Source organism: Ischnura elegans, chromosome 12 (assembly GCF_921293095.1).
Source record: "Ischnura elegans chromosome 12, ioIscEleg1.1, whole genome shotgun sequence".
Lineage (NCBI taxonomy): Eukaryota > Metazoa > Arthropoda > Insecta > Odonata > Coenagrionidae > Ischnura > Ischnura elegans.
This window is the reverse complement of record NC_060257.1, coordinates 23,500,270-23,527,320: the sequence shown is the minus strand read 5'-3', so window position 1 is coordinate 23,527,320 and position 27,051 is coordinate 23,500,270. Positions and strand designations below refer to the sequence as shown.

General features: G+C 38.0%; 1 long non-coding RNA gene across 1 annotated transcript; it reads left to right on the top strand.

Moving 5' to 3' along the window:
* Nucleotides 1-586: 586 nt before the first annotated feature.
* LOC124169559 lies at nucleotides 587-22,370 on the top strand. Its single transcript, XR_006867154.1, has 4 exons — nucleotides 587-708; nucleotides 1,176-1,535; nucleotides 6,565-6,670; nucleotides 21,923-22,370. It is a non-coding gene; the product is annotated as an uncharacterized LOC124169559 (long non-coding RNA).
* The last annotated feature ends 4,681 nt before the right edge of the window (nucleotides 22,371-27,051 follow it).

The following is a 27,051-nucleotide window of genomic DNA, read 5'->3' as shown; positions in this document are numbered from 1 at the left end:
GAATTCAAACTCGCAGTCACCACTATCTAAGTCGCACGTTTACTCCACTAGGCCACCGCAACTGCTAGCAGAGGAAGTCTTATAATACGTACAATATGAACCAACAGAGAAAATCGTGGTAAGTACGTAGTAAATGCACGTGAAATAATCATTAAATCCGACATGAATCGAAACAGAATGATCAATTTGCAACATCTCCTTCTGAGTTCCTTTATCTTCACTCGCAAATGTAATATTTTCGGTGAATAACCGAGGAAAACGAAAAGATCAAGGGAAACTAAAATTTCTCGGGAAGCAGAAGTGGCGCCCCAAACATTGTCCTAAAACTCAATATGTGACGTCACGAGACAGTGTCTTTTTTGTGTTGAGGGTGGCGCCCTTCCCCCTCCCCTCCGACGCTCTCTGTGGCACCCCCTAACCACCATCTCCACCCAACGACGCGCAAACCTAACCACTCCCGACCGCCTTCGTGATGCACTCAAAATCAAGGCCAACAATTTTGACTCGGCCCTGGGCTTTTTGTTCCAGGCAACCTCCCTTGATATCCTTATAATTCCCCGCCCTCCATTACTTCTCATGGCTGCAAGTTAGAAGCAGTGCGTCACTTAGGATTTTCCCCTTAGTCCCCGCTCTGTCATGGTGCAGTATTAGTCTCAAAGCAGTTCAGTTAGCGTTGAGAGGTGCATGATCTACCGCTGAGGAGTACTGGTAAGTTCTATGCTCGTAAATATCCTATTATTCCATGCTTTTTGTACGTATTAAATCATATTTTTTTACAAGAAAGCAACATACTTTGACAATAGGATTTGGTCAAAATTAAAGAGTTTTTGTACCCACATTATTGGTTATGGCTTTTCATGTTTTTTAAAAAACTATTATCAAAATCTGGCTCTTACAGCAAGCACTATTACCTCGTACAAGTTTATGCATAAATTCATGAATTTGGTTCACGCATTCGCATATGTTTCATTCAATTATAAATTTTCAGAAATGAGCATAAACTTGTACTAGTTACACTATCATGAATCAAGGTCTTTAAGAATGGCTTGAATCGTTATGCATTGCATGAATTTCCGCTGTCATAATTCCTCCTTTCCATATGATTAGAGGCATAGTGTCGTCAATACAAATGTTTTGTGTTATAGCTTTAGGCCTATTTCTTGTTTTTTTTTCAGATTTTACGAAAGTTGGAGTGAATAACTCAATGGATACATTGAGTGAAGATACAAGCTTAAAATCAAGCTTTCAACGATTCCTGTGAAGCCTTTGCCTCAACCCTTGGAGTATTATCATCGGTCATACTGTAAACAGTGTGCACGTCTCGTGGAAATAATGTGAAGCTATCTGTTGTGTTACTGAAGGGCAGGAACGAGTAATTATCTAGCTATTCTGTGAAGTGAAAGTGTCAATGGTGCATCAAAAAATTCATTATCAGTTGTTTGTTGAATGTGAAGTGTTGGTGAATAAGTGTATTTTGGGGAATCGCCGATGCACAGCTGAGCCCTGCCGCCGATGGATATGTCGTCGGATGAAAGGTAGGGAGCCTTCTCCTCTCGCATTCAATGTCAAGCTTAGGCATTTTTGCGAAAATTTATGTTAAAAAACTGGTTTCAGCACCCTCTTTTTTCGGGCGAGAAGGAAAATACTTTGAAACAATGTGGGGTCGTTTGTAAATGCGAAATTTTCTTTGAATGCTGAGTCTAGCGTTTGTGTAAAATAGCGGGATTAAGTAAAAAAAGAATTATTTTCAGATTAATTCAATCGGTATTAAATACAATTTATGCCCTTTTATGATCGGGCGATTCGGCCATTAATTTTCACAGCCTCGACTTAGCTGAATTACGAAATCATTGGATGAATAATAAAGTTCGCCATGTCATAATACTTAAATTTAACTGCTCTCATGCGTCAGTCCTAGTAGTTTAAACTCAATTAAGGTGTCTGTAAGAGCAAGTTAATTGCAGACAAAATTCTCAAGGAAGTACGTATCGAGTGAAAATTGGGTATGATAGAGAAGAACATCTGAGTCAACTTATGGGAACAGTGGGTTAGAGCGAGAAACGTTTTTGGTCGGGGGAAGTGGATAAGCTTCTTCCCCCTTCCCACTGCGCTCTGTACACATGAACCTGTAAACCTACGTGAAGCAATGATCGCGGCGGGCATGCCCGTATTCGACCGCATCTTTTTCCCATTTCACCACCTATGGTGATGGCTGGATAGTGCTCTCAGGTTCAAGAGACTTTTTTTCTCTCGTGAATGACATGAACTCAAAAGAATTACCACAACCGCTCGTCAGAATGTATCTTCTAAATTTAGCTTATCTAAAAATTCTAATGATTATATTTGTTGTATAGCTCTTTCACGAAATATTCTTTTGGATTATTCAGGGTATGCCTTCACTAGTTCCTTTGCATGCCTTATAATTCTTCGACGCAACGCAAGCCATTTATGTTGACTCGAAATTTCGGCCGTATTTATTTCTTTCTTGTGTTTATCAAAGTTAAACCCCCTCCCCATATTTTTCTTCTTCACGTGGTCCATGGCAATTGAAAATTTTTAAACCATTTGATAGCTGAAGTAAAACCAGAGAAAACTTACCTAGTGTATTTCTTAAACTCATATTAATTTTCGTCAGAATAACCAAGTTTTCGGCAAAAGTTTTGTCAGTTTCCCTCAGATTTAAATGTTTAGAGGCAGGCGAAGGGTCTCTCTTCAATTTTAGTGGACTGCGACCTACATTAGTATTGAATTGCGCTATATTGATAGGCGAACATCACAGGCTCGGTCTTCAGTACTGGTGAAACATTCATTAAAATTCTCATGCAAAACGCGTTTATTAAAATCCACGAACTCGTTAAGTTAGCAGTTAGGAATTGAAAATCACTGTATTAGGTGTGACCGTGGTATGAATTTGAAGAACGCTAAAGCTGACATTTACAGAATTTTTTTAGACTGCTTTTTCTTGCAGCATGCAAACTTTTTTGTGAAAATGGGGCTTTGTTGATCGCTAACGGACTCTCGTACCCTTAGCCGCTATAACCTCAGAACATCTCATAGGCTCTTACCGGCTTATAAAGTGAACAATTAGATGTAACTGACAATGGTTATTTTTTGTGGAAATTTTACCCAAACTTGGTAATTATGTAGAAAAAAGTTTAAACCTACTCAAGTTGCCAGTTATTCTACTATTAATTAATAACAAAGACAAATAGATCAACGGAAATTAATTTTAGTGATGATAAACTGCATAATCATAATGATGACGATATGGCTTACCTACAGTAAGATTCGATGATGAAGACCAGGAATTTTGACTGTCTTCACGGAAAGAAATCAATTCCGTCAGTCACTCATAAAATTTTCCTTAGTAGTAGGTAAATTATATCTTCAGTTAGTTTTAGAGGCTCCAGTGTTGCTTCCAATGAACCATTCAGCAATCATTTGACGGCATCAGGATATTCAACCAAGGCATCGCTTGAGTTGAGCATGGCTATCTGGGAAACGAATCTGCAATTGACCAGTAAAATAAATACTACTATGTTATTTATACATTTCATTCAAGGGTTATTAATGTCATCGACATTCAGATGAGAGAATCATGGCATAATTATACTAATGACACTATTTTGAGTACAATAAAAGTGTGCAAGGTACTAACCTACGGCATTATAAATGAACAGATGCAACAAGGCGTAGAAAGCTTTAGCGAAATCTGTGGCATAGTGGAAGAACATTTTTGACTGAATTTAATAGCATAAATTCTTGGGAAGATTGGAGACAGTGATTGCTATTAAGAGTTCTGTTTTAGCGCTGTATAAGGTTTCACTGTTAGCAAGGCAACAAATAATTTGCGGATGTCATTTGAAATTTCATCTGCGATTGAATGTTAAGAAGCAATTATGAGAATATCGAATAACACATTCGCATCTGGGAAATCGATTGAATATTTCCGTTTCGTAAAATCTTTACCACGGACATTATACGTCTGAATATCGATCTGAAGGAGAATTGGTCAGTTATATCCCTAAGAGACGAATGCGATCCTTGAATAAATGGAAGCTATTAATGTTCTTTGTGGCTTTCGTTCAATTTTAAGGTATTTGTACTTAAATCGACCATACATTTCATACTTCAATGATAATGGAGTGAATTGTGAAGGGGAGTTTTTAAAAATCACTTATGGGAACACAAAGATACTTCTCGCTTTTGTGAGTATCGCATAGTGGGATTAAGGCAGTTTTACACGGTACATGGAATTGCGCAGTCTGACGTACGTGCGAAGGCGCAATCAAAATTGCGTCGTGTAAAGCGGTGAATTGCTAGAACACATGCGAGAGCGCGTGGATGCGAGACGGCAAAATAGCCCCTGTTCTAATTTCGTACATGCATTCGCGCAATTCCACGCCATTTTAGAAATAAATGCAGCTCTAACCTGCGCAATTCCGTGCCCCGTGTAAAATTGCCTTCAGAAATGTTCTTAATGCACATGAACTCCGCAATATCAGTACACTGCTTATATCTGCCACTCACTTTCGTATGCAATTATTTCGCATGCGCCATATTAGTGATATGCTACTGCGTGGTTATTATCGGTATTAGACTAAAATTACAATTATGACCTCTTTCACTTGTACCATAAAAATCACTTGTTCTCACTTACCTCAGTCAATAATGCTGCATTTCTTCTTTGTCACCGCTCTCCATTCTCATTTCCCCCGGAAGAAATAAGTGACTTCAACGAACGAAGAAACGGCTGAAATGGTCTGGAAAATTAATTTTATAAATTTCAAACTCACTAAAACATGATTCTGCTGCATGGACGGTTGGTGACGAACTGGTCTGTGTGTTGCGCTTTCTTCGTTCAGTGGGGGGGGGGGGGGGGGTGCTGGATTAGAAGCGACAGTTGAATGCAGATTGTTGAAAGTCTAATGTATTGTTTTTCGTAAAGCGATTACGTGTTCTGCAGACGTACCCAGTGACCTTCGTAGAAGACTAGAATATTCTGGAATCTTGATCACGTGTGTTTCGACCGTTGGCTTTTAAAGAAATTCCGCGCTATTTTTGTGCTAACTTGTGCTCAAATCCTATTGGTTAAGCGTTTTATTGGCTTTCCGCGCGGTATATTATTTATTTATAATATAGAATATCAACGTATTTATTAATGTATTTTACTGGAATAATTTTAAATAGTCTAACATCTACGATATTTAGCAGTTTATAGGTTTTGCGTTGCCTTTAAAAGAAATCTTTTCAAAACCATCGTGACTTCACATGCATACGTCACGCGCCTGACGGAGTACCAGAGGTACCCCTCCCTAAATTCTTGGACTTCACTTCGCGGCCAGCTCTCATGGGGTTAAGAGGTGAGTACCTAAATCATTTCTTGAGTGAAAATTTTCTAGTATTATTTTCAGTGCACTTCCAATTCTCTGAAGTCGAGGAATAATTCGCAAATGCTGTATTATTCAACTTTATTAAGTAATTGTGATCATAGTGGCTATTATTTTGAATGAACGATTTTTATAACGCCGACCGTATTCACGTTCCAAAATTTTATGCCATGTGAGGAATTTGACTCGAAGTGAAAATAAGTTTCAGAGTAATTATTTTAAGGCACGCGAGTGATAGGGAAACGTCTTCTCCGATTAAAATCGTACTTTCAACCCTGTGAATTTTGAATGGAAATAATTCCTTTGGTGAAAATTATTGCGAAAATGGACGAAATGCCATGCTTGATTTGTTGCCAAAGCAGTTTTATGTCACAGATACTGAATTATTCAACTTGTTTGATCCCCCTTTAAGTTCGTGTGTATTCGCTTCCGAGTGGAATATCTGTAACTTACGAAAATTGCATTACGTAATGGAGTGTCGACATTTGAAATGAATAAGTAGCCTGTGAGTAGTTTTATCTTTACCTTCATCGTGACTTAGAACATCAAAGTGTCAATACAGGACTTATCATCCTTACGGCAATCCGGTAGCTTACCTCAAGTACTCCGGTAGCTTAGTGACTTTTTTTAACGAACGTCAAACTTATGAATTTTATCGCTGTGAATGTAAATATGAGGTGTTAACAGTAGACGTGGTAGTATACTTCATGCTAGCCACACTGATTCGTTAAAGATTACGAGAGAACCTGAAATTTCAAAATGAAGCTTCTATCGTGATTGCTTCAGTTGCCAGATAATTCTTATTCGCGTTTTTATGATTTTCTTTTGTTGGTACTTGAATAGTGAGTTATTCTACAGGTTCTGAGAGGTATTTTGAAAAATCCTTGATATTCAAGCCTATGAATTTGCTGTCAACTAATTTAGTTAAGGTGTTGAACTGCCACTCCGAATCCGCTCTGCAATTATTGGTCATCTACTTTTGATGAGGAGTAAAAGGAAGAGAATATTGGCGATCATGATTCGATTTAAAGCACTTCGTTTGGAATTTATATTTTCACGTATTTCGCCTTTGAGGTCGTTAGTGAGATATTTATTTGTAGTTATGCTCAATGTTAGCTGTAAAATTCTAGTGCGTGAATATTGCCAGCCTTTAATTCGAACTCTTTCTTTTCAGGTGCGCACGAATAATATAGGGATAGCGGATGAATTCCGTGGAATGCGAGGGGTTTAATGGGGAATTGCGATGAGGTTCCAAGGAAGAAGAAGACTGAAGAAACATGGTGAGTCAATATCATTCTCTTTATGAAAATTATTTGATAGATCTTTAAATATTCCCATGCATATGTCATCTGTTTCTCTTTTCGTCTCTTAGTTACTACGTCTAAACCAAATAGTCTACAGTTTGCAAAAAATAACTTCTGTGATAATTTTTAAGTGAAAGATATTTCATAATTTTTTATTTTCTAATAGTGTTTTATGCTACGAATACCCAGCTGTTAATTTGTATGATCATTTGTGACTATGATAACTACGAAGGCAGCTAGGAGGAAAGAAAAGTTTTACTAGGTTACTTAGCTCGCGTTAATTTTGAGTGATTACCTTAGTCCTTTTAATTTCCATATGGCCGAATAACCATCAGTTTCTCATTTTCTGTCCTTGTCCATGATAACTACCATGGAGAAGCATGCTCAAATCGTAGGTTTTGATGAATTGTTTTCTTACTTTATGCTAAAATTTTCTACTCCTTTAAGTGAGCTGATCCTTTACTTGTCTGAAAAGTTCTCTTCGCCTGGGCTATTCTACTGATTAGGTATTTATTCTTTCATCGCTGGTTATTCTGCTTCCCAAATATTATAACCGGTCGACCTTTTCCGCCAGTTTTTGTTTCTCTAGTTTAATGCTAATCTTGACTTCATGTCGTTTGGTAGGTACACTCTGATATTTGATGATGATTTTCAGATGGTATAGGTTATTGTCCTGCCCATCTTTACTAGGGTCTTTTTACTTTTCCATAAGCCTCTGGCAATTTTTGCTAGATGATATTCATGCCATGTAGACTCTCAGGCCGTTCCTAATGCTTGACTCTTCGTAGCTGAGTCCTGATTTTATCACCCCTACTTGGTTTCTTAAACGAATTACAGATGATTCACCTGCCATTGTTAAGCACCCCACCTTCCCTCAGGATTCTAAGCATTGAATTCCAATACACGCTACTGTTACGTCAAATTATTACTCGATATCCATTTCGATTGGTTTCGTACTACTTGTATTTGCTTTAAGTAAGGTTTTAAGGTAAGTAAGTAAGGTACTATTTGTATCAGTCTTTGCTTTAAGTAAGCTTTGCACAATTCTTCTAGATACTCAATCCATCTCTTCACTTTGTATTAGTTTCACTTTGTATTTGTTTTCATTCATGAGTTCTCGGTTTTCGTCACTGGCGCAATTACATCTTACGTTCATTATTTGAGGTGGTTCCTTACGATCCTCGAGGTAGCTTCTGCGTTTCCATGTACATTATGTTCTTGTGCGCTATCGAATTTATTCCTCGTCCACGTTTCTTTGGCTTTACAACAAATCTCGTTTCTTATTCTCATTTAGAATTCCTCAGTTTTCGTGTTCTCGCCGTGTCTTCGACGTAATCCAAGACTTTTTGCGTGATCCATTTTGATGATTATCTTTCTGCAAGGAACTTCAACTACTTCCTTTAGCGCACTGCAAAAGTTTTTGAGACTCTCTTCCTCTTATTTCTCGGCTACATTACACTTACAAAATTACACTTGATACCAAGTTTGTTTAAATTTGCTACATACTAAATGGTTTTACCGCTTTATGCTTAATTTTATTTTATTATTTTATGTGCCAATACACCTTTATTAAGTTAAAGCTGCTAGAGTCGGTCGGCCACTACGGTAGCTTTTGCCGTCCTTTTCCTAGTTGCTGAATCTTTTCTTTTGCTAGAATTTAATTAGCTAAGAATCCTCTCATGTCTACTGGCATTTACCTTGTGTAACTTATTTGGCTGTGATTATTTAATGTTGTGTTCGCAACCACTATCTTGTGCTTTGTGTCAGTCTTCAAATTTACTTTCATCATTACTCTTTCCTGGCTATTCTCTCGTCATGATCTTCGCTGATGATAGAATTAATTTCACCTAGAATGTTAAAATTTACTTCACGGCTTACCTGATTGATGTTTTATGAGATATCTTGATGGACTTGCTCCTCTTCTGCATCCTCTGGCAATTTTGTGTAGGCTTACAAACCTTCGGAGCTGCGGTCGTTATGGTTTATATCTTGAGCATTACCAACCTTTCAATGAAATAAGGGTAGTTTTTTTATCTGATTTCTTACTTCGATTTATGCCTACTTCATCTCTACCGTTTAGCAATCTTGTGTGCATTATTTTATTGCTTCCATTCCATACGTCTCCCACTTCAGGCCATTTTATTTCGCTGATTCCTTGTGCGTCCAGGATCATTCTTAGAATTTCCACCTTCAGGTTTTCGGGCCTTCTGAAACTTCTACATCTAAATAATGCCCTGCGAGCCACGTCTACGGTGTTTGGCAGGGTGTGATCAATCACTAGCATGCAATTGGAGTCCCGCACACACCACGGGGTCCAAAAAACGTCACTCATACTAAAAAATTAACATATCCTGTTAGAAATAATTATAAAATTAATAAACATGCATTAAGTTTTACCTAAGTTTGTAGACTACACTGTATGTCATCTAATCTATTTATGAGTTCTAACGCTGCCGTTAAAATCTCTTATTGATCGTGAAATAAGGAATCCTGAATCTGTCCATTCTACAGTCTCTCTTATTTTATTTTATATGATCTGATCTTCCGTAGTAAGTTGGCGTTCGTAAGATATGACTAACTTTATTAGAAATGCACTGCTCTTGAATTTATCTGAAAGTTTGGCTATTTTTCCATCTACGATCTGACAGATTCCCATCCGAGTTAATTTAAGAGGTCAGTTACACTAAAAAGACTATCGTAAGGACCTTTTACGTACCTAGCAGCTCTCCTTTGCACGCGTTCTAACTCTGTTATTAAGCCTTTTTCATGAGAGTCCTAAACACAGGCAGCGTATTCTAGATGGGGTCTAACGAGGGAGAAGTAGCCAATTTCTCTCACTTTATCGTCGCCCTTTCCTAATATTATTTTAACAAACCCCATTTTACGATTAGCTTGACCGGTTATTTCCCGAATATGTTTATTCCACAATAGATCATTATTGAGTCCAACTCCTAGATATTTCTCGGATTCAACTGTTTTTCATGGGTTCCCCGAATGATATAGCTATGTTGTTATGTCGTGGGGAGTTATTCTTCTTCCAGAAATTCATTACTACGCGTTTTTTCAAATTTAATTCTAACTGTCATGCATCGCACCACGCTTGGATGGCAGCAAGGTCGTTCGTTACGTCATCCCTATCTTTGCTTGAACGGATTTCCCTGTAAACTACAGCGTCGTCTGCAAATAATCGTAGCTTGCTGTCTACTACTTCACCAATGTCGTTTATATAAAGAAGGAATAGGAGTGGGCCAATTACACTACCCCGAGGGACGCCAGAAGTGACTCTGGAATCGTTGGAGGCTGCACCGTCTAACTTAGAAGAGTTCTCTCGTTTCATTTTCCTATCTTTAAGAAAATTAATCACATTTGATCGATGTGCTCCCTCGCACAGTCCCCACCCTGATATTCCAATGGGGGACTATTTTTTGATTAACTAAGGAATATTTTTCTAAAGATGATACCATCATGATTGTAATGAGTATAGTGGAAAGGCCTTTTGGGATAATTGTGGTGGTATTATTGTGGTGGCCCGTATTCTTCTGCGACGCAGTAATTTAGCCGTTAAAAAGATGAAATAATGACGCCTGCAGTGAAAAATGTGTCGCTCTAATGATCACTTCATCTTGCGCCTCTACATGTGTGAAGAAAAGCTACTGTCCTCTGCCTCTCGTGATAGAAGGAATATTAGTTGTCGACCTCCTGTTGGGGGTAATTTTTTACTTGAATACTCAATTGAAACAGCATTGAAATCACAAGCTGCAACAAATATCAATAGTCATCCGTATGCGTCGTTATCAAGAATACTTTTTTAAATTTACCACGAGTTTTCCCTTGGTGAAGAGTTCTCGGGATTGCCACCGGGACAGGAACTCCTTATCTGTCGATGTTTCGATGTCCGACTCGGTCATCGTCCTCAGGGCTGTGAATGTGGAGTGAGCCGATTTTGACTTGCTTATATACAGTCACTCTGGTGGTAAGGTGACTGCTGATTGGCTGTCGTCAGCGGCATATTCTGATTGGTTGGCGTGATGGTTTTGCCTAGCCTTTAGTACAGCCTTGAGCACAGGTTTTCAAGTGCTGCTCAAAGCATATCCGGAATTTCTATTGATGGTATTATTGGCCAGTCTAACAGTTTTCCTGATCTAGGTATTTGCGATAACCCTGTTATACCCGAAGATAACACAGTAATGGGTTGTAACTACGTGAAGAGAGAAGTTATCAACCTGGAAATATAGGAAGGCTTTTTTTGTTCCCATCAATCTTATCTATCGTATTCTTTAACTAACGTAAACAAAGTTACTCCTTAACTTCAGCCACAGATCCCTTTATTTAACATGAATGATAACATATAGTTACTCCTAATTGAAATGTAAAGGTAAACCTACTGATTGGTTTTTGCAGTTGAAAGGCTACTGGGTTGGGCCAAAGATATTCCGTTGAGGGAGGAAGTTTCAGAGCTCTTTAACTAATATCAACTGATTAACTTTGAAAAAATCCTCAAATAGTTCACCCTCTTGCGATTTCAGCCTTAAAAAGTTCACCCTGCATTGGAGGTCTATGTCACCTCGTAAAAATGAAATGAATTCAGTTCAAGAACATCTGCTCTGTAGTAGGCCAGGGAATAGACTGACTCGGCATCACGGGAGAACTTAACCACATTAAAACGGTGCTGTCAGCATTGTAGAAGTGAGTTCTTGGTTACCTACGCATAACAGTTTTACAATGCAACATCTCCACCTAACCAGAAACCACTTCTAACCCAAATAGAAACTGTTGTCATGTGATAACATTTTGAGCTAAACTCAACCTTTTTCGAATTTTTGCAATTTTAAATTTTCTTAGAGATTTCGTTAAAATATCAGCTATCATTTCTTCAGTTAAAGAGCACCGAATTTCAACCTATTTGTATTCTACAGCTTCTCTTACAAAGTGATAACGCACTATCGTTTTGAAAGTACATACGTAGACACCCACGAGTCCTACTTAACTGATGGGGCCATGTCGGGTAAAATTTGTGAGGTTGGCACATAAAGCGACCTGCATCCCTCACTCGTATGCCAACTCGTATACCAAGAGCCGACGAGGACGGAGGTAGACGCGACCTAGCGACCGAAGCTGGAGTCAAACTCTAGGAGCGCAAGCCCAATCAGAATTAAGATTAGCGGATGGAATGTACTGAGGTAACTCACGTCCAAACTCACTTTTGGCTGTCGGAGGCTTTCGGGCTTTGAGGCGAGGTTTTTCCTATCTTTATATTCATATTTGGACTCACCATTTATCTCTTACTATTACGTGGCTCCGTAGCCGATTAGGTCTATATTGTTCACGGTAGTTGCGGTAAAGTTCCGGGAGGGTTCGAATCCGAAATTATAATATTTTTTTTCACTTTTTAAAAGAGACATTAGAGAAAAATTTAGGGCGAAAATGCACACCAATCTCTCACCTCTTTCCTTATTCTGGCTTCTGCACCGTTGGGTCCATATTTCATCACAGATACTTGGTTTTTATACAAACTATGAACAATTATACGATCTTTGTAGAGCACTCCGATTTATTTCAGAATTTTAAGCATTGAATTCCAGTCCACGTTATCAAATGCCTTCTCTGAATCAACAAATGCTATGAAAGTCAGTTTATATCCATACTCTTCTCTATGAGCCGTCTAGGAGCCAAAATTGCTTCTCTTGGGCCCGTGCTTTTCCTAAACCCGAATTGGTCTTCATCCAGGAATTCTTCTGCTCTTCGTTCTATTCTCCTGTGAATGATTCTTGCCAGAATCTTAGACGCATGTGTCGTCAGGCTTATAGTCCTAAAGTCTTTGCACTCCTCTGCTCTCTTGTTTATGGGTATGGGAATGATGATGTTTTTCTCAAGCAACTACGTAAATCTCCTGTTGTGTACATATCGCAGATAGTTTTATACAGTTGGGCTAAGATCTTCTCTCCTACATTTTTGATTGGCCCTGCTGGAATGTCATCTATTCCTGGGTCCTTATTATTTCACAGGTCTCTTATTGCAGCGTCAAATTCCTATCATAAGATACTCGCTCCAATGTCATCCTTTTCAACTTCACTTTCTTCTTCGATAACTTTTTTAGCTAAGTTTGCTTCCGTTGTACAATTCCTCCAAGTATTCCTTCCATCTCTCGGCTTTGTCTTTGTTTTCAGTTAGAATATTTCCATTCTTTTCCCTTATGGTATTACATCTGCGCTTCGTTCCTTGAAATGGTTCCTCATTATTCTATAGGCCGCTTCCACTTTCCCTTGTACGAGGTTATTTTGCACGTCCTCGCATATGTTCCTCACCCCCGCTTTGCAGCAAATCTCGTTCCTAATTCTCTTGTAGCAATCCTGTCCTTCCTCAGTATTCGTATTATCATGATTTTTCCGTTCTTTATTCTTCCGTACTTCATCCGTGATCCATGACTTTTTCTTTCCACATTTTCTTCACCCTAGAAATTCTCTAGCGGCCTCCTGAGGCCACTTTTGTTTTTTGTCCAGCTATTCTCCACTGATTTTTCAGTCTGATCTAATCCTATCTTACTCTCCAATACTTCTTGAAAGGCCTGTTGATTTTTTGGCTCCTTTAGTTTGCCGGGCGTTCTTCGCTGGTTTCTTCAATTTCTTGAATTTCAGATGGCATTTAATCATCACTAGATTATGATCACTGCCGATATCTGCCCCCGGTAGCTTTAACGGTCCTTTATCTGATTCCTAAACCTCTGCTTCACTAAAATATAGTCTAATTGAAATCTTCTTTTGTCTCCTAGTATTTTCCATTCATATCTTCTTCGCATGTGATTCTTAAATGCGAATTGGCGTCCACTAATTTGTGTTCTGTGCAGAATTCCAGGAGTTTTCGTTTCGACTTCCTAATCCATATTTTCCGGTTATTCTTTCATCCTGATCTTCGCCGACGATAGCGTTCCAATCACCTAAAACAATAAGATTTTCTTCACTCCTCATCTGTTTGATTATTTCCTTGATATCATCGTAGACGTCTTCAACTTCTTCATCCTCGTAGTCTTTCGTAGGCATGCAAACCGGTACCACTACGGTATTTACCGGCTGAGTCTCTAACTTTACCATAACTATCTGTTATTGTACTGTAGGAAGGTTTTCACAAGCATTCCGGCGCTCTTTTTGAGCATTATCCCAACCCCAGCATTACCGTTTAGGGATCCTGTGTGTATAATCCTATAGCTTCCACTCCAAAAGTCTCCCTCAGGCCATTTCATTTCGCTGATTCCTAGCACGTCGATATTCAATCTTTGCATTTCTACCATATGGGTTTCTAGCTTACCGCAAGTCCTAAGTTCACGTACCATTTACCTATCCTCATAACTTTATCACAATTGACCTATGTACCCTCTCGAATAGTCCCCGCCCGGTGATACGAATGGGGGACGAGTTTACCTTCGGAATTTCTTACCTGAGATAATTCCATCATGTCAGATGATTTAAAGTTTGAGTAGTTGCGACTCCTCGGGATAATAATGTGGTGGTTTCCCCTTGCCTTCCACATCGCAGTACTGCAGCCGTTAAAGTAAATGTTATCACGCCTGAAGTAAAATGAGTATCGCTGTACTGACCTCCGTGATCTCCACCATCACTCATATGAAGAACAGCTGCTGCCCTCGCCCCCGGGTGATACGAGGCATAATATTGGCAGCTTCCCATCACCAAGTTACGGCATCTTCACAGGTTTAATGTATTATTTAGATGACCCTTCATACCCAGGGATAGACACATACCACCTCGGAATGTCACGGCTGCTTAGTTGACAAGTAAACTCGCTTATATCGCAGCCAACCTCTATATCAGAGGTTGATCCACCATCCGCAACCCGGTGGACGCACTCGGTGGCTTAAAGCTCAGCCGCGAGAGGTTTCAATTAATTGCCGAAAGCTCTTCACTTGGCATCGTATTAAGGTGCATTTCACTATCAATTGTGCATCATCTTACTCGTTCACTTATTATTATTATAGTATTCTACCGATTAAGGTAGGTTTCCATGGAGTGTTCAAGAAGTGATCTGGAAGCCTCCCTTTCCTTCCAGCACTGCCTTCTTTAATTCACTGTTAGGCCTAATCCCTTTCAATCTATCTAAAAATCCTATTCTTTTCCGTCCCCTCCTGCGTTTTCCTAACATTCTACCCTCTAACACCTTTTTCAACATCCCCTCCCCGCTAACACTAACTCCATCCATACCTTCTGTCTCCTCCGTATCTCATCTAAAAGCTGCCTCTCCTCGCTAACCATATCTAGCACTACGTCGTTCCTTTTCCTCTCCGTCCATTTCACCTTCTCCATTCTTCTCCATACCCACATCTCGAATGCCTCCAATCTTCTCTCGTCCTCTTTCCTTAGTGTCCACGTTTCCGCACCGTGTAGAGCTATACTCCAAATCAAACTCTTCACTAACCTTTTCTTTAAACTCTTACATAACGATCCTCTCAGAAGCTCCTTCCTGTTCATGAACGCCTCCTTTGCTAGTGCAATTCCCTTCCTGATGTCCTTATTACTGTTTCCGTTTTCCTCTAACGTGCTGCCCAAATAATTATACTGCTCTACATGTTCAATTTTTTCCCCACCTACTTTTATCTTGAGTCTCACATTCCTCGCTCGTGATGCTTTACAAAACCGCATAATCTTAGTCTTCTTGTGATTAATCCTCATCCCATACTCCTCGCACCGCTCGTCTAACGCATCCACTAGAGCCTTTAGTCCCCTCGCTGACTGGCTAATCAACGCCTGATCCTCCGCGAATCTCACTGATTTGAACATCATTCCTCCCACTTTTATTCCAGCTTCTAACTCATCCCAAGCTTCCCTTACCATCTCTTCAGCGTACACGTTAAAGAGCAGCGGTGAAAGAGGACAGCCTTCCTGTTCATGACTCGTTCACTTACTGAACTAAAATTTAGCCTAAACGTCAGTAATAAATCTCTTTAGTTTGCAAGGTTGGCTCCTGATTCGGAAATCAGAAAGCCGGAATCACGAGATCGATATTTTCCATCCCTTAGAATGATAGGGCAAGCGATATGCTTTCAGGAACTTAAAGAGTGAATGCTCGACCCATCATTTCCTTAATTAAACAGTCATTCACACCGTTCCATTTTCCAATTGCTGTTAGCGTGCGTGCGTTATGATTGGTTGAAAATTGAGCCGAAGATTCCTTTAGTTTTGTCGACTCTCATTCTCAAATAGTCTGTTCGCCTTTAAAAACAAATACTGAACAAAGGCTCGCTGTTGGGTTGTTTTCCCACTCAAAACCGGTGCAACACTCGAAGTATCGTAGAAACAGTTTTTTTGCAAAGGAAAACAGCGCATACGGCTGAAATTATTACAACTATACTTAGGTGTGTGGACAGATGTTTCATTAGTTAAATAACATGCTTAGAAAGAAATAATTACTATCTATTAACATTATTATATTTTGAATCCACTAATTTTTTAGTTAAATATGGTTTCGTTGCTAACGAATCATGCTAACTCAACATTACTGGTCAACATTGGTTTTTCCCAGCTCTCCACTTAATTAATCCTGTCGGCTAATCATTTCGCACCTTCTTATTTCTTCTATTTCACACGCTTCTTTTCTTTCTTCTCCTGCTCTCTTCTGTATCGTCTCTTCCCGGATATCTTACGCGATGTAATTCTTTTCCGTCATTTGCATCAACTTGTTCCTCGAAGATTGTCTTCATCAGGCCGTCATGTCTTAAGATGTGACGTATAAGGTTGTTCCGTTCTCTTATCAATGTTGTCCTTCTCTTCTCTCGTGCTCTGCTCGTGCTCGTACACGATAATTAGTTGGGAAACTTTAAATGAGATATTTTCATGATACAAGTCGATATACTGCCAAGTCTCTTTGCAATTCAGAAAGGATTAATTTTCAACGAAGATGGAAACGTAGTTGTTGAGATTTTCGAGTAATGACTGTTTGCTACCTAATGACACTCGGCGATCGAAGAGATCTGAAACAGTGCCTCCCTACTTTTCTGTGCTGTATGTTTATTCCGATTCTCTTAATTAAGCACGGAGCATGAAATTTCACATCATCCAGCTGGTGATGTTTTCTCACTAGGTTCTGCATTCATTTCAGAATTGAAACAGGCTCTATATTTTCATTTATTCTTGTTCATCACGGCTTTGCACCCTGAGTTTTTCTTTACACGTTGGCTTTTGCATTAGGCCGTGCAATTTCTTGTCTCGACGGGAACGGGATTTGGAGCCCATCTAACTTATTTCTCCCAAATGCGAAGGTCTGCATTCGTCTCTGGTCATGAGTGACCAAATACCCCCTCCCATTCCCAGAACGCAAACCCTAAACGAACTTATCCCGGTGTTCCCCGTTTCGCTCGGAATAACGTGGACACGTATGGCCTTCGAAGTGTAACGGGAAAGAATCTTTTTTGAGGGGAAAGACATCTTTGAGTCGTGGTCTTCCATAAGTATGCCTTCGTTTATTATCCCAATACGGTTGAGATTTTGATAGTCATAGATAATTTTGTTATTATTGTACGTCACAATTATGCATTTACGCGTTTATTTGTCGCGGCTCTTTTAGAGAATTAATATTCATATAGATCCCGCGAAAGGAGAAAAAATTGAATATTCTGTATTGAATGTGTGGCACCAGCGTTGGCTTCGTTTGTGAAGTTAGCCTAATTTATGGTTATTGCAGAATCTTCACACTTTATCTTGGGAATTGGGATTATAATATTGCTCTCGAAGTCCTTAGGTATCTCATTTGTCGAATACATTTCAGAAATGATTTTGTACAGCCCGTTCAGCGTCTTTCCTCCTGTACTTTTTATTAAAGTTAGTTTGGGTTATCAACTATTTTTACCGTCAAATATTTGTAAAGGTAAATTAATTTTGCAGCCTTGTTATTGATTTCGCCCGTTTTTGAACGTGAGAAGGAAGTTCGGCGTATCACGATATGTTGCTGATATATCGCTTTTATAAAGCTGATATCAATCTATCTTATCCGTATGTTTTCAATTTATTTATGCAACAATACTATAAAGCCTCAGGCGTTGAGTTTTACAATGTGTGACATCAATGAAATGATGTATACTTTTAAGACGTGATGGATGTCCCAGCGAATTTCCTCGATCAATATTAACCTTGCAGTGGATCTTTAAATTCTCATATTAGCGAATTGTTGTTTTTGAACATTTCATTCCCACTAGATCAGGTTTTATTGAATGTTACGTGATTTTTAATACTAATTTTGGACGCGTAATTTTGACAATGTTCCATTTCCTTATTTTTTAAAACTTCGCATTTATTTTGGGACGCCCCCCAGTTTTGTTGCATTTGAAGAGTAAATAAGTCATGAAAATTATTTTTTCAATCGGATATCGGGAAAACGTGACGCATCGCACTTAAAGTGTTGGAAATTTGGTATTTTTGTGTGTTTTTCGGACATAACTGAATGCGATGTCACTCTCGAATTTTTCTATCACTTTTTTGTCTTCTACAACGACTCAATAGACATTTGCAGATTATCACCTCAAATGTCTTTCATTTCTACCCCTTGGTTCCTTAGATATCGCACCGAGAGTGAGCGCGCGCCACCCCAGTCAGACGATTTGGGTGGAACGCGGGTTGCATATTCTCATATATTTGTAGCTCATTCTCACTCATCGTAAAAGCATAAAATTCTTTAGAAAAACTTGAATGCTATATTTATCACATTTTATTACCAAAACGGGTTTAGTATCAGTAGTTTATTCTCCATATCTAAATCTTATATCTCAACATCACTGCTTAACAATCCTAGGATTGGTTTGACGCAGCTCTCCACTCAGTTCTCCTATCAGCTAATCTTTTCACACCTACGTATTTCTTCTCTTTCACATCTTTCTTTACTTGTTCCATATATTTTGTTCGAGGTCTTCCTTTTCCGTTCTTGCCTTCCACTTGTCCCTTGACGATTGTCTTCATCAGGCCATCATGTCTCAAGATGTGGCCTATTAGGTTGTTCCGTCCTCTTGTTAAGGTTTTCATGAGGCTTCTCCTCTCTCCTACTCTTCTTAGGACTTCCTTGTTACTAACTCGGTCGATCCATTTGATCTTCATCATTCTTCTGTAGCACCACATTTCGGAGGCCTCTATCCTTGCTTTCTCCGCTGCGGTCATTGTCCATGCCTCACTTCCGTATAGAAGCACATTCGAAATGTAGGTTCTTATAAATTGTTTCTTTAATTCCATATTTAAGTTTCCCGCTGTAAGCAGGTCTTTCTTTTGGTGGAATGCTCTCTTTGCCTGGGCTATTCTGCTGATAATTTCTTTCTTGCTTCTCCCGTTGCTAATTATCTTGCTTCCCAAATAACAGAATTCATCCACCTCTATCAGTTTTTGCTTCCCTATTTTAATGTTAGTCTTGACTTCTTCTCTTCTGCTGCATACTAAGATCTTGGTTTTCTTCGTGCTTATTTTCAGTTGATATCTACCCATTACCCTACCCATATTAACCAGAATATTTTTCAAATCCCTCTCTGTTTCTGCTGTAACGGCTATGTCATCGGCAAATCTTAGCACGCTAATTTTTTCTCCATGGATATTCTCTCACAATGCCTTCTCTTTGATTTCATTAATGGCTTTCTCAATGTAAACGTTGAAAATTACGGGTGACAATGTACAGCCTTGTCGCACTCCTTTCCTAATTCTTGCTTCTTCACATCTGGGCCCTGATTTTATCACCGCTACTTGGTTTTTGTATAAAATGTGGATGATTGTTCTGTCATTATAAAGAACCCCAATTTCCTTAAGGATTCCAAGCATTGTGCTCCAATCCACGTTGTCAAATGCTTTCTCTATGTCCACAAACGCAACGAACGTTGGCTTGTTCTTTTCCATTCTCTTTTCTATGAGCAGTCTTAGGGCCAATATTGCTTCCCTTGTGCCTTTGTTTTTTCTGAATCCAAATTGGTCCTCATCCAAATGCTATTCTGCTCTTCCTTCTATTCGTCTATACTCGATCCTTATCAGTTCCTTCGTGGCATGTGGCGTTAGGCTTACGGTCCTAAAATCTTCACAGTTCTCTGCTCTTTTCCGCTTAGGAATTGGGATGATAATGTTCCTCTCGAAGTCCATTGGTATTTCACCTGTTGAATACATTTCACTAACGATTTTGTACAGCCGGTTCAACGTCTTCTCTCCAGCATTTTTAATTATCTATTCGGGAATGTCATCAATGTCAGATGCTTTATTTATCGTGAGGTATCTTACTACCACATCAAATTCTGATCTTAAAATTGGGGCTCCCATGTCATTGGCATCCACTTCCCTCTTGTTTTCGATAGTATTCGTTCTTAGGCTGCTTCCTTTGTACAATTATAACATATAATAATAAATAATTTATTCCATTTACAATCAAATATTACATTTTAGAACATACTTAAATAATTATGGAATATATAGGTACCCCTTTGAATAGTTATGGGGCTACCATCTTGAACTTTTTACATAGGTCTGGTGCTAGCACACATAAGAAGTAAAATTTCTTTGCATTCTGTTATTTGTTCTATTGCCGATTGCATTCATTATTACAAAATATATTTCGAATATTTGCACAAGGATAACTATTTTTCTTATTTTTCTTATATAAACGCATAATTACATACATAGAATATACAATATACCTTTTATTGTAAACTTTTTAACCCACCTTTCTTAGTAGAAATTCTACTTCCTCACACCTCATAAGCCATTTTTTTTTTTACAGCGGATGCAAATCCCCATCTTTTTTCCGAGTTTGCTACATTACTCGGCAACATACTAAACAATTTAGGCCCTAAGTAATTGTATGAATGTCGATAAATTTCAGTCGTCGGCCTAGGTATATGGAAGTTTCTCCGGGATCTGATGCCATAAGTTTGTGGTCTGGCCTTTTCACCACTACGGTTATAGAAAATTCTAAGGACTTTATAAATGAATAAATGCCTTAGTGGGAGGATATCTATTTTTTTGAAAAGAGGAAATGAGTGGCTTTTGCTATACGATCGTGTTATAACCCTGATAACCCTTTTTTGCGCCACTATCAATGGTTTAAAAACTTCAAATAATTAAATTACTCCAAATGTTCCTTCCATCTCTTCCCTTTGTCTTCGTTTTCAATCATTAGTTTTCCGTTTTTGTCCCTAAGGGTATTACATCCCTTTCCTTAAAGTGGTATCTCACTGTCCTATAGGCGGCCTCTACTTTTTCATGAGTGTTTCGCACGTCTTCACAAATATTTTTCATCCACATTTCTCTTGCCTTCCGCGCTTTACGATATATTTAGTTCCTTATTCTCTAGAGACAATTCTGTCCTTCCTTTGTTTTTGCAGTCTTGTATTTTCTTCTTTCTTCAATGAGATCTAGTACTTCCTGCGTAATCCATGGTTCTTTCATAACGACTCTTCTTTTACCAAGAACTTCCTCAGCTGCTGCCTGCAGACCACGTCTAATGGTTGTCAACACTCTTCCACTGGTTTATTGGTCGTACCCTCCCCCATTCTACTTTCTACAGCTTCTTTAAAAGCCAGTTGATGCTGTACCTCCTTCAAATTTTAAATCTGCCAAGTATTTTTCACGGCTTTCTTATATTTAAAAAAATGAAGGTGGCATTTCATCATAACTAAGTTATGGTCACTATCGATAACTGCCCCTGGATAACTTTTGCAGTCCTTCATATAGCTTGAATATAATATATCTATATAATTTATAAAATATAACTTTGAACCTTGCCCTTCGAACATGGCAATCATTAACGATCAATTGAGCATAACTCTTTTTTAGATATTTATTGTAATATAGTTAGCAATTATTTGGCTTGGTTATTATTAATTTAGCTGGTCAGAGAAGAGAAGTTCAATGTATGGGAATATTAAAAGAACATGAAGTTTAAGTAAATTTTATATTTTTCGTATGACCTGTAATTAGCTCATGTGCGTAGATTAGTTTCTCAAACTTTACTATCCACCAAAGAAAATGAAACCTCATCCTTTAATCAAATATTGGCATTGTTTCAATTAATGCATAAATTACTAAATTTATTTTACATATAGTTGTCACATCTCTCTAAATACATGATAAATATCATTTATTAAATACCGTAAATTTAGCTTTTGACTTATTCTGAGCCATAGGCTAGCAAGATTTTCATGCAATGCTGTCCTGTTCTCTTGAGTAATGTCGGACTTACAAACTAACTTGAATTTTCTTTTCTTTACAGAATGAAAGGATACGGAAAAAGTGTCTTCGAAGGAACGAGAAGTGAAATCACCAAATGAAGAAATTCAAATCGTCGGCCGAAAAGTAATTTAAGGAAGAAATACATCTTCAAGGATAGGGGGGTGATAGGCTCTTCATCTCTAGGAGTTTTGAGATGAGTGATGTTATTGTGCAATGCCCGGAGTTTAAACGAATCCTTCCTTTACACATACATTCACATTTACACAAAAATAACACATGGTATGAATCAAGGTACAAATGTCCGCGATACACCAGTGGTGACGTCAATCAAATGAACGAAATGCAAAGAGTCAAAATTGACTCGAGTATAAAAAATAAGCAATGGTTAAATGGTTGCAACTAATAAGAGGTTATAATAACTGGTACCAGATCAGGTGAATAAAAAATCACAAAGGTGATTGGCCAAGAACAAGGTAAAGAAAATGATGAAAAAAGCGCTTAAGGTATGATCCCCAAATGAATACTAAAATGAAAGGCCTTGTAAACCTTTAGTATGGTTTATTTAGATTATTATGAGCTCAAACGTAGGTAGGGGTGTGTGTGTGAGTGCGTGTGTGCGACCATTTTTTTGTTTTTTCCCCTTTTTTGATTGTGTTTTGTATGTCATGTATATTTTTGTATGTGCATACTAATCCTACCTCTCCACAGATTCAATTCATCGCTGGATTTGAAGAAAAGAAGTTAGAAGACAACGGCCGAAGAAGACCAAGACAAGAGGATAATGCGAGTGTTAGCTTTGATTTGGGCTGTTTGGGCCGATTAATTTGCGTAACGTAAGGCTAGGCGATTATATGCGTGCGTTAATTTTAGCCTTTTGAACCAAGGTTGAGCATGCACGCTAATCCATTGCAGCGTACAGGAATGGGACTTTCACTTGGTTTAAGTGCAAAGATACCCCCTGTATGTTGTCGTGGAGTGTATGTGAGGCTTTGGGGATTTTTAGTGCAAGGATTTTTTATTTGTGTATGTGCTACTAATCCTACCTCTCCCCAGGTTGAAGAGCAGCGGGCATTGTTAGAAGAGGACCAAGATAAGAAGAGTCATCCTTGGATTTGAAGATCAGAAGACGGAAGACAACGGTCGAAGAGGACCAAGACAAGAAGATAATGCGAGTGTTAGCTTTGATTTGGGCTGTTTGGGCCGATTAATTTGCGTAACGTAAGGCTAGGCGATTATATACGTGCGTTAATTTTAGCCTTTTGAACCAAGGTTTAGCATGCACGCTAATCCATTGCAGCGTACAGGAATGGGACTTTCACTTGGTTTAAGTGCAAAGATACCCCCTGTATGTTGTCGTGGAGTGTATGTGAGGCTTTGGGGATTTTTAGTGCAAGGATTTTTTATTTGTGTATGTGCTACTAATCCTACCTCTCCCCAGGTTGAAGAGCAGCGGGCATTGTTAGAAGAGGACCAAGATAAGAAGAGTCATCCTTGGATTTGAAGATCAGAAGACGGAAGACAACGGTCGAAGAGGACCAAGACAAGAAGATAATGCGAGTGTTAGCTTTGATTTGGGCTGTTTGGGCCGATTAATTTGCGTAACGTAAGGCTAGGCGATTATATGCGTGCGTTAATTTTAGCCTTTTGAACCAAGGTTGAGCATGCACGCTAATCCATTGCAGCGTACAGGAATGGGACTTTCACTTGGTTTAAGTGCAAAGATACCCCCTGTATGTTGTCGTGGAGTGTATGCGAGGCTTTGGGGATTTTTAGTGCAAGGGTTTTTTATTTGTGTATGTGCTACTAATCCTACCTCTCCCCAGGCTGAAGAGCAGCGGGCATCATTAGAAGAGGACCAAGGAAAGAAGACAGCAAAGTCATCCTTGGATTTGAAGATCAGAAGACGCAAGACAACGGTCGAAGAGGACCAAGACAAGAAGATAATGCGAGTGTTAGCTTTGATTTGGGCTTGTAGGGCCGAATAATTTGCGTAACGTAAGGTTAGGCGATATGCGTCGTGGGGATTTATAGTGCAAGGGTTTTTTTTTATTTTTGTGTGTGCCTACTAATCCTACCTCTCCCTAGGCTCAAGTCATCCCCGGAGACGAAGATCAGAAGACAACGATCGAAGAGGACGTGCAGCATGATTCTCCGATTCTTGAAGAACATAAGTTAATGGCGCCATCACGTCACAGTAAGATTAAATTTCACTTTCATTCACATTCATGTGTATCGAGCCCTCACTTTTAAATTTAAAAAAAATTGTTAATTTTATAAAATCAATTGAGTAATCGAGAAATATTTCTTTAAAAGTAATTTCATTCTCGAGCTTACTCTTTGTTTCATTCTGTTGTCACATTTTACACTTCCAGTTAAATGTTAACGTCAATGGGAAAATATTAGAAAAATATTTTACCACAATTTCATTAAAATAAACAGTGAGTGCAGTTAATAAGTATTTTTACTCCGAGGTTTGTCCTAAATTTGTCCGTTTTACGATTTATCATAAATACCTACTCTGTTGTTAATGTTAATCTACATAAATATCAAACTCCGTTGTTAATGACGATATGTTATATATTATTTTAAGTAACTGCCTCATTCATTTGATTTTTAAGAGGTCTTTGTGCAATCTTTTCGCGTTTGCAACGCTGACTTTAAGTTAATATACGCATTTTTCTCTTCATAGGTGTGACTCATTCCCGAAATTTGGGAGAAACAGATTTGCTGTGGGTTGAGAAGACTTCAAAGGGCATTGTAGCAGTCACGCACGAGGTAGGAAAGGATTTAATTTATTTTCTTTTTAACTCATGCACACGAAAATCAAAAATTTATCCTGTTCATATATAAAGAAAAAGTAAGCAACTTTTGAGAAACATGTAATATGGACTTGGGGTACATAATTGCGTATTGCTTACTTGCTTCCTAGTGTGTTACTTTTCCATTTCGATATCAATAATTACGGGCCAGTAATAGAAGACTTCTTTTTCATTTTAGAATCACCTAGAATTAAAAAATTCGCGTCATGAGACAGTCCCATTAATCATATTCTTTGATGTGATATTTTTTTTCGAAAATGGATCATGAAAGAAGCTTTTTCATTGTTGTTTCCGAACAGGTTCATTGAATTCATTATAATCCTTTATTTAAGTTTTGTGATGCTATAGACTTAAGACTTCTCAGTTTCATTTATATTCTTACTTCCTTCGTTTTATGGAGTATTAAAAAATGTTACAATTTTCTGAGTAGTTTGTTGGAATTGTAGTATGTTTTCGTGTGGCATTAATGCATAAATTCAATTATGCAGTTCTACATCTCTACTCTAGTATATTTTGTAATCCAATCCAGTTCTGCATTTCATAAAAACGTAAGATTATCACTGTGCGTCTTTTTAAAGAAGTCGATGGAATAAATTATGCAGTAGTTCATTTGCTATAACACATGGAACTTGCAAATTCTTTTTAATCATCAGATACCAATAGATTTATTCCAATCATCATCATATATCTACATAATTTTGAATGTATTGGAAAATGAATTATTTGAAGTTCCTCATCCATTGCTGACTAAACCTGTCTCTCTTTAGTTATTCTTGTTTCATATTTATTTTTTATATACAGAGGGGAGAACCTCTATAACGTAGTTAGTCGTATCGTTAGTAAAAGTGATGTTTCTTATTGCAACAGGTGTCTCTCCATAATGCTGTGTTACCTGGAGAAGAGGTTCTCCGAAGGGTCTGTCAAGAGCCGAAGATTGAAGAAACTGAAGAAGCAGAAGACCTGCACTCGTGTTGTTCTCATCAGTGATCTGTGGACTATTTGAGTGTGCATTTTTATTGCTGTGCGTTTAATTGTAATTTATTTATTGTCATGTGTTGTTTTTTTACAGCATTGGGGGAATATAGGCAGGAGAGTAGGAAATTAGATTCTTAGGTCGTCGACATGCGTAGCGTATCTACCAGGGAATTATATAGAACTGACTTCGTACTTAGGAGGCTTAGCTAGGGGCAGGAACTTAGATCCGTATTGATTTCCACCTTAGGGATCGCTGCGATGATGGGTACCCACTCGAGATTATCATGGGGGTGTATCGTAGGTGTGTGAATGTTGTTTGGTGTGAGTGAGTGAGTGAGTTTGTATGCTTGTAGTAGTAGTAGTAGTAGTAGTATTAATGGTAGTGTTAGTAGTAATGCTAACACTAACTGTCCCTTCCTTCACTAAAATCCTTCCCCACCCACCCTCCCCCTCAAATCCAAACTGCTCCCTCTACGTGGGGAGGGGGATAAACAGAGAAAAGTCTATACAATTCAATTATTGCTCTGAATGAATTATAAATATTAACTCATGGTTGAATTGTGACATAAGACTTTTTCTCTGGCTAAAGCAGTATGGTAACTAGATCGTAATTTTGTGTATGCTCTATGTATTTAGGAGGTGAAGCATTTCATCCAATTTTTTGCTTGTTTGATTTTCTGTTTATATTTTTTAATTATAGATTATTTTTGTTTCTTTGATTGAAATATATTTTAAAATAATATTGTTGATTTAACTATCGTATACCTTTTTATAAGCTATTGCTGTTTCTATGTATTGCACAAATGTTTTGCATTATTTTTTTATTTTCTCATTGCTATTATCTGTTGTATAAGTATTGCTGTATTTTTTAAGAATTAAACTAATTTGAAATGTATTTACTGTCATTAAATTTATCAATTTCAATGGAGGTTCAGTGATATATATTTTTTCACTGCTCTAAAAATAGGTAGTTCTTTACTGATATTAGGTAAATATGGTATATAAATGAGGTTATATTCAAGGTTAGACATGTTAATGCATTATTTTCTCAACATAGCTTTATAAAAATCATTTTTAGTTAATTTTGTGTTATTTATGTGTTCTACATAAGTGTAGAGTCTGAGTGTGCTATATTATAGCAGTAATTTTTCGATTGCCTTTGTATATAATATTTTTGTAAGTATAGGCAGAAATGGCTGTAATCATTAAAGATTTGAAGTTCTGCGCTTTATTTATTTTTTGCTAATGATTTTTTATTGTATTTTGATGAATGCAATAGCTGCTTCTATATTTCATGCATTCATTTTAATGGATTTGGAGGATAATATCAATGTTATATGGTTATTGGGGTCATTATAATTGACAAAAGGTGAGA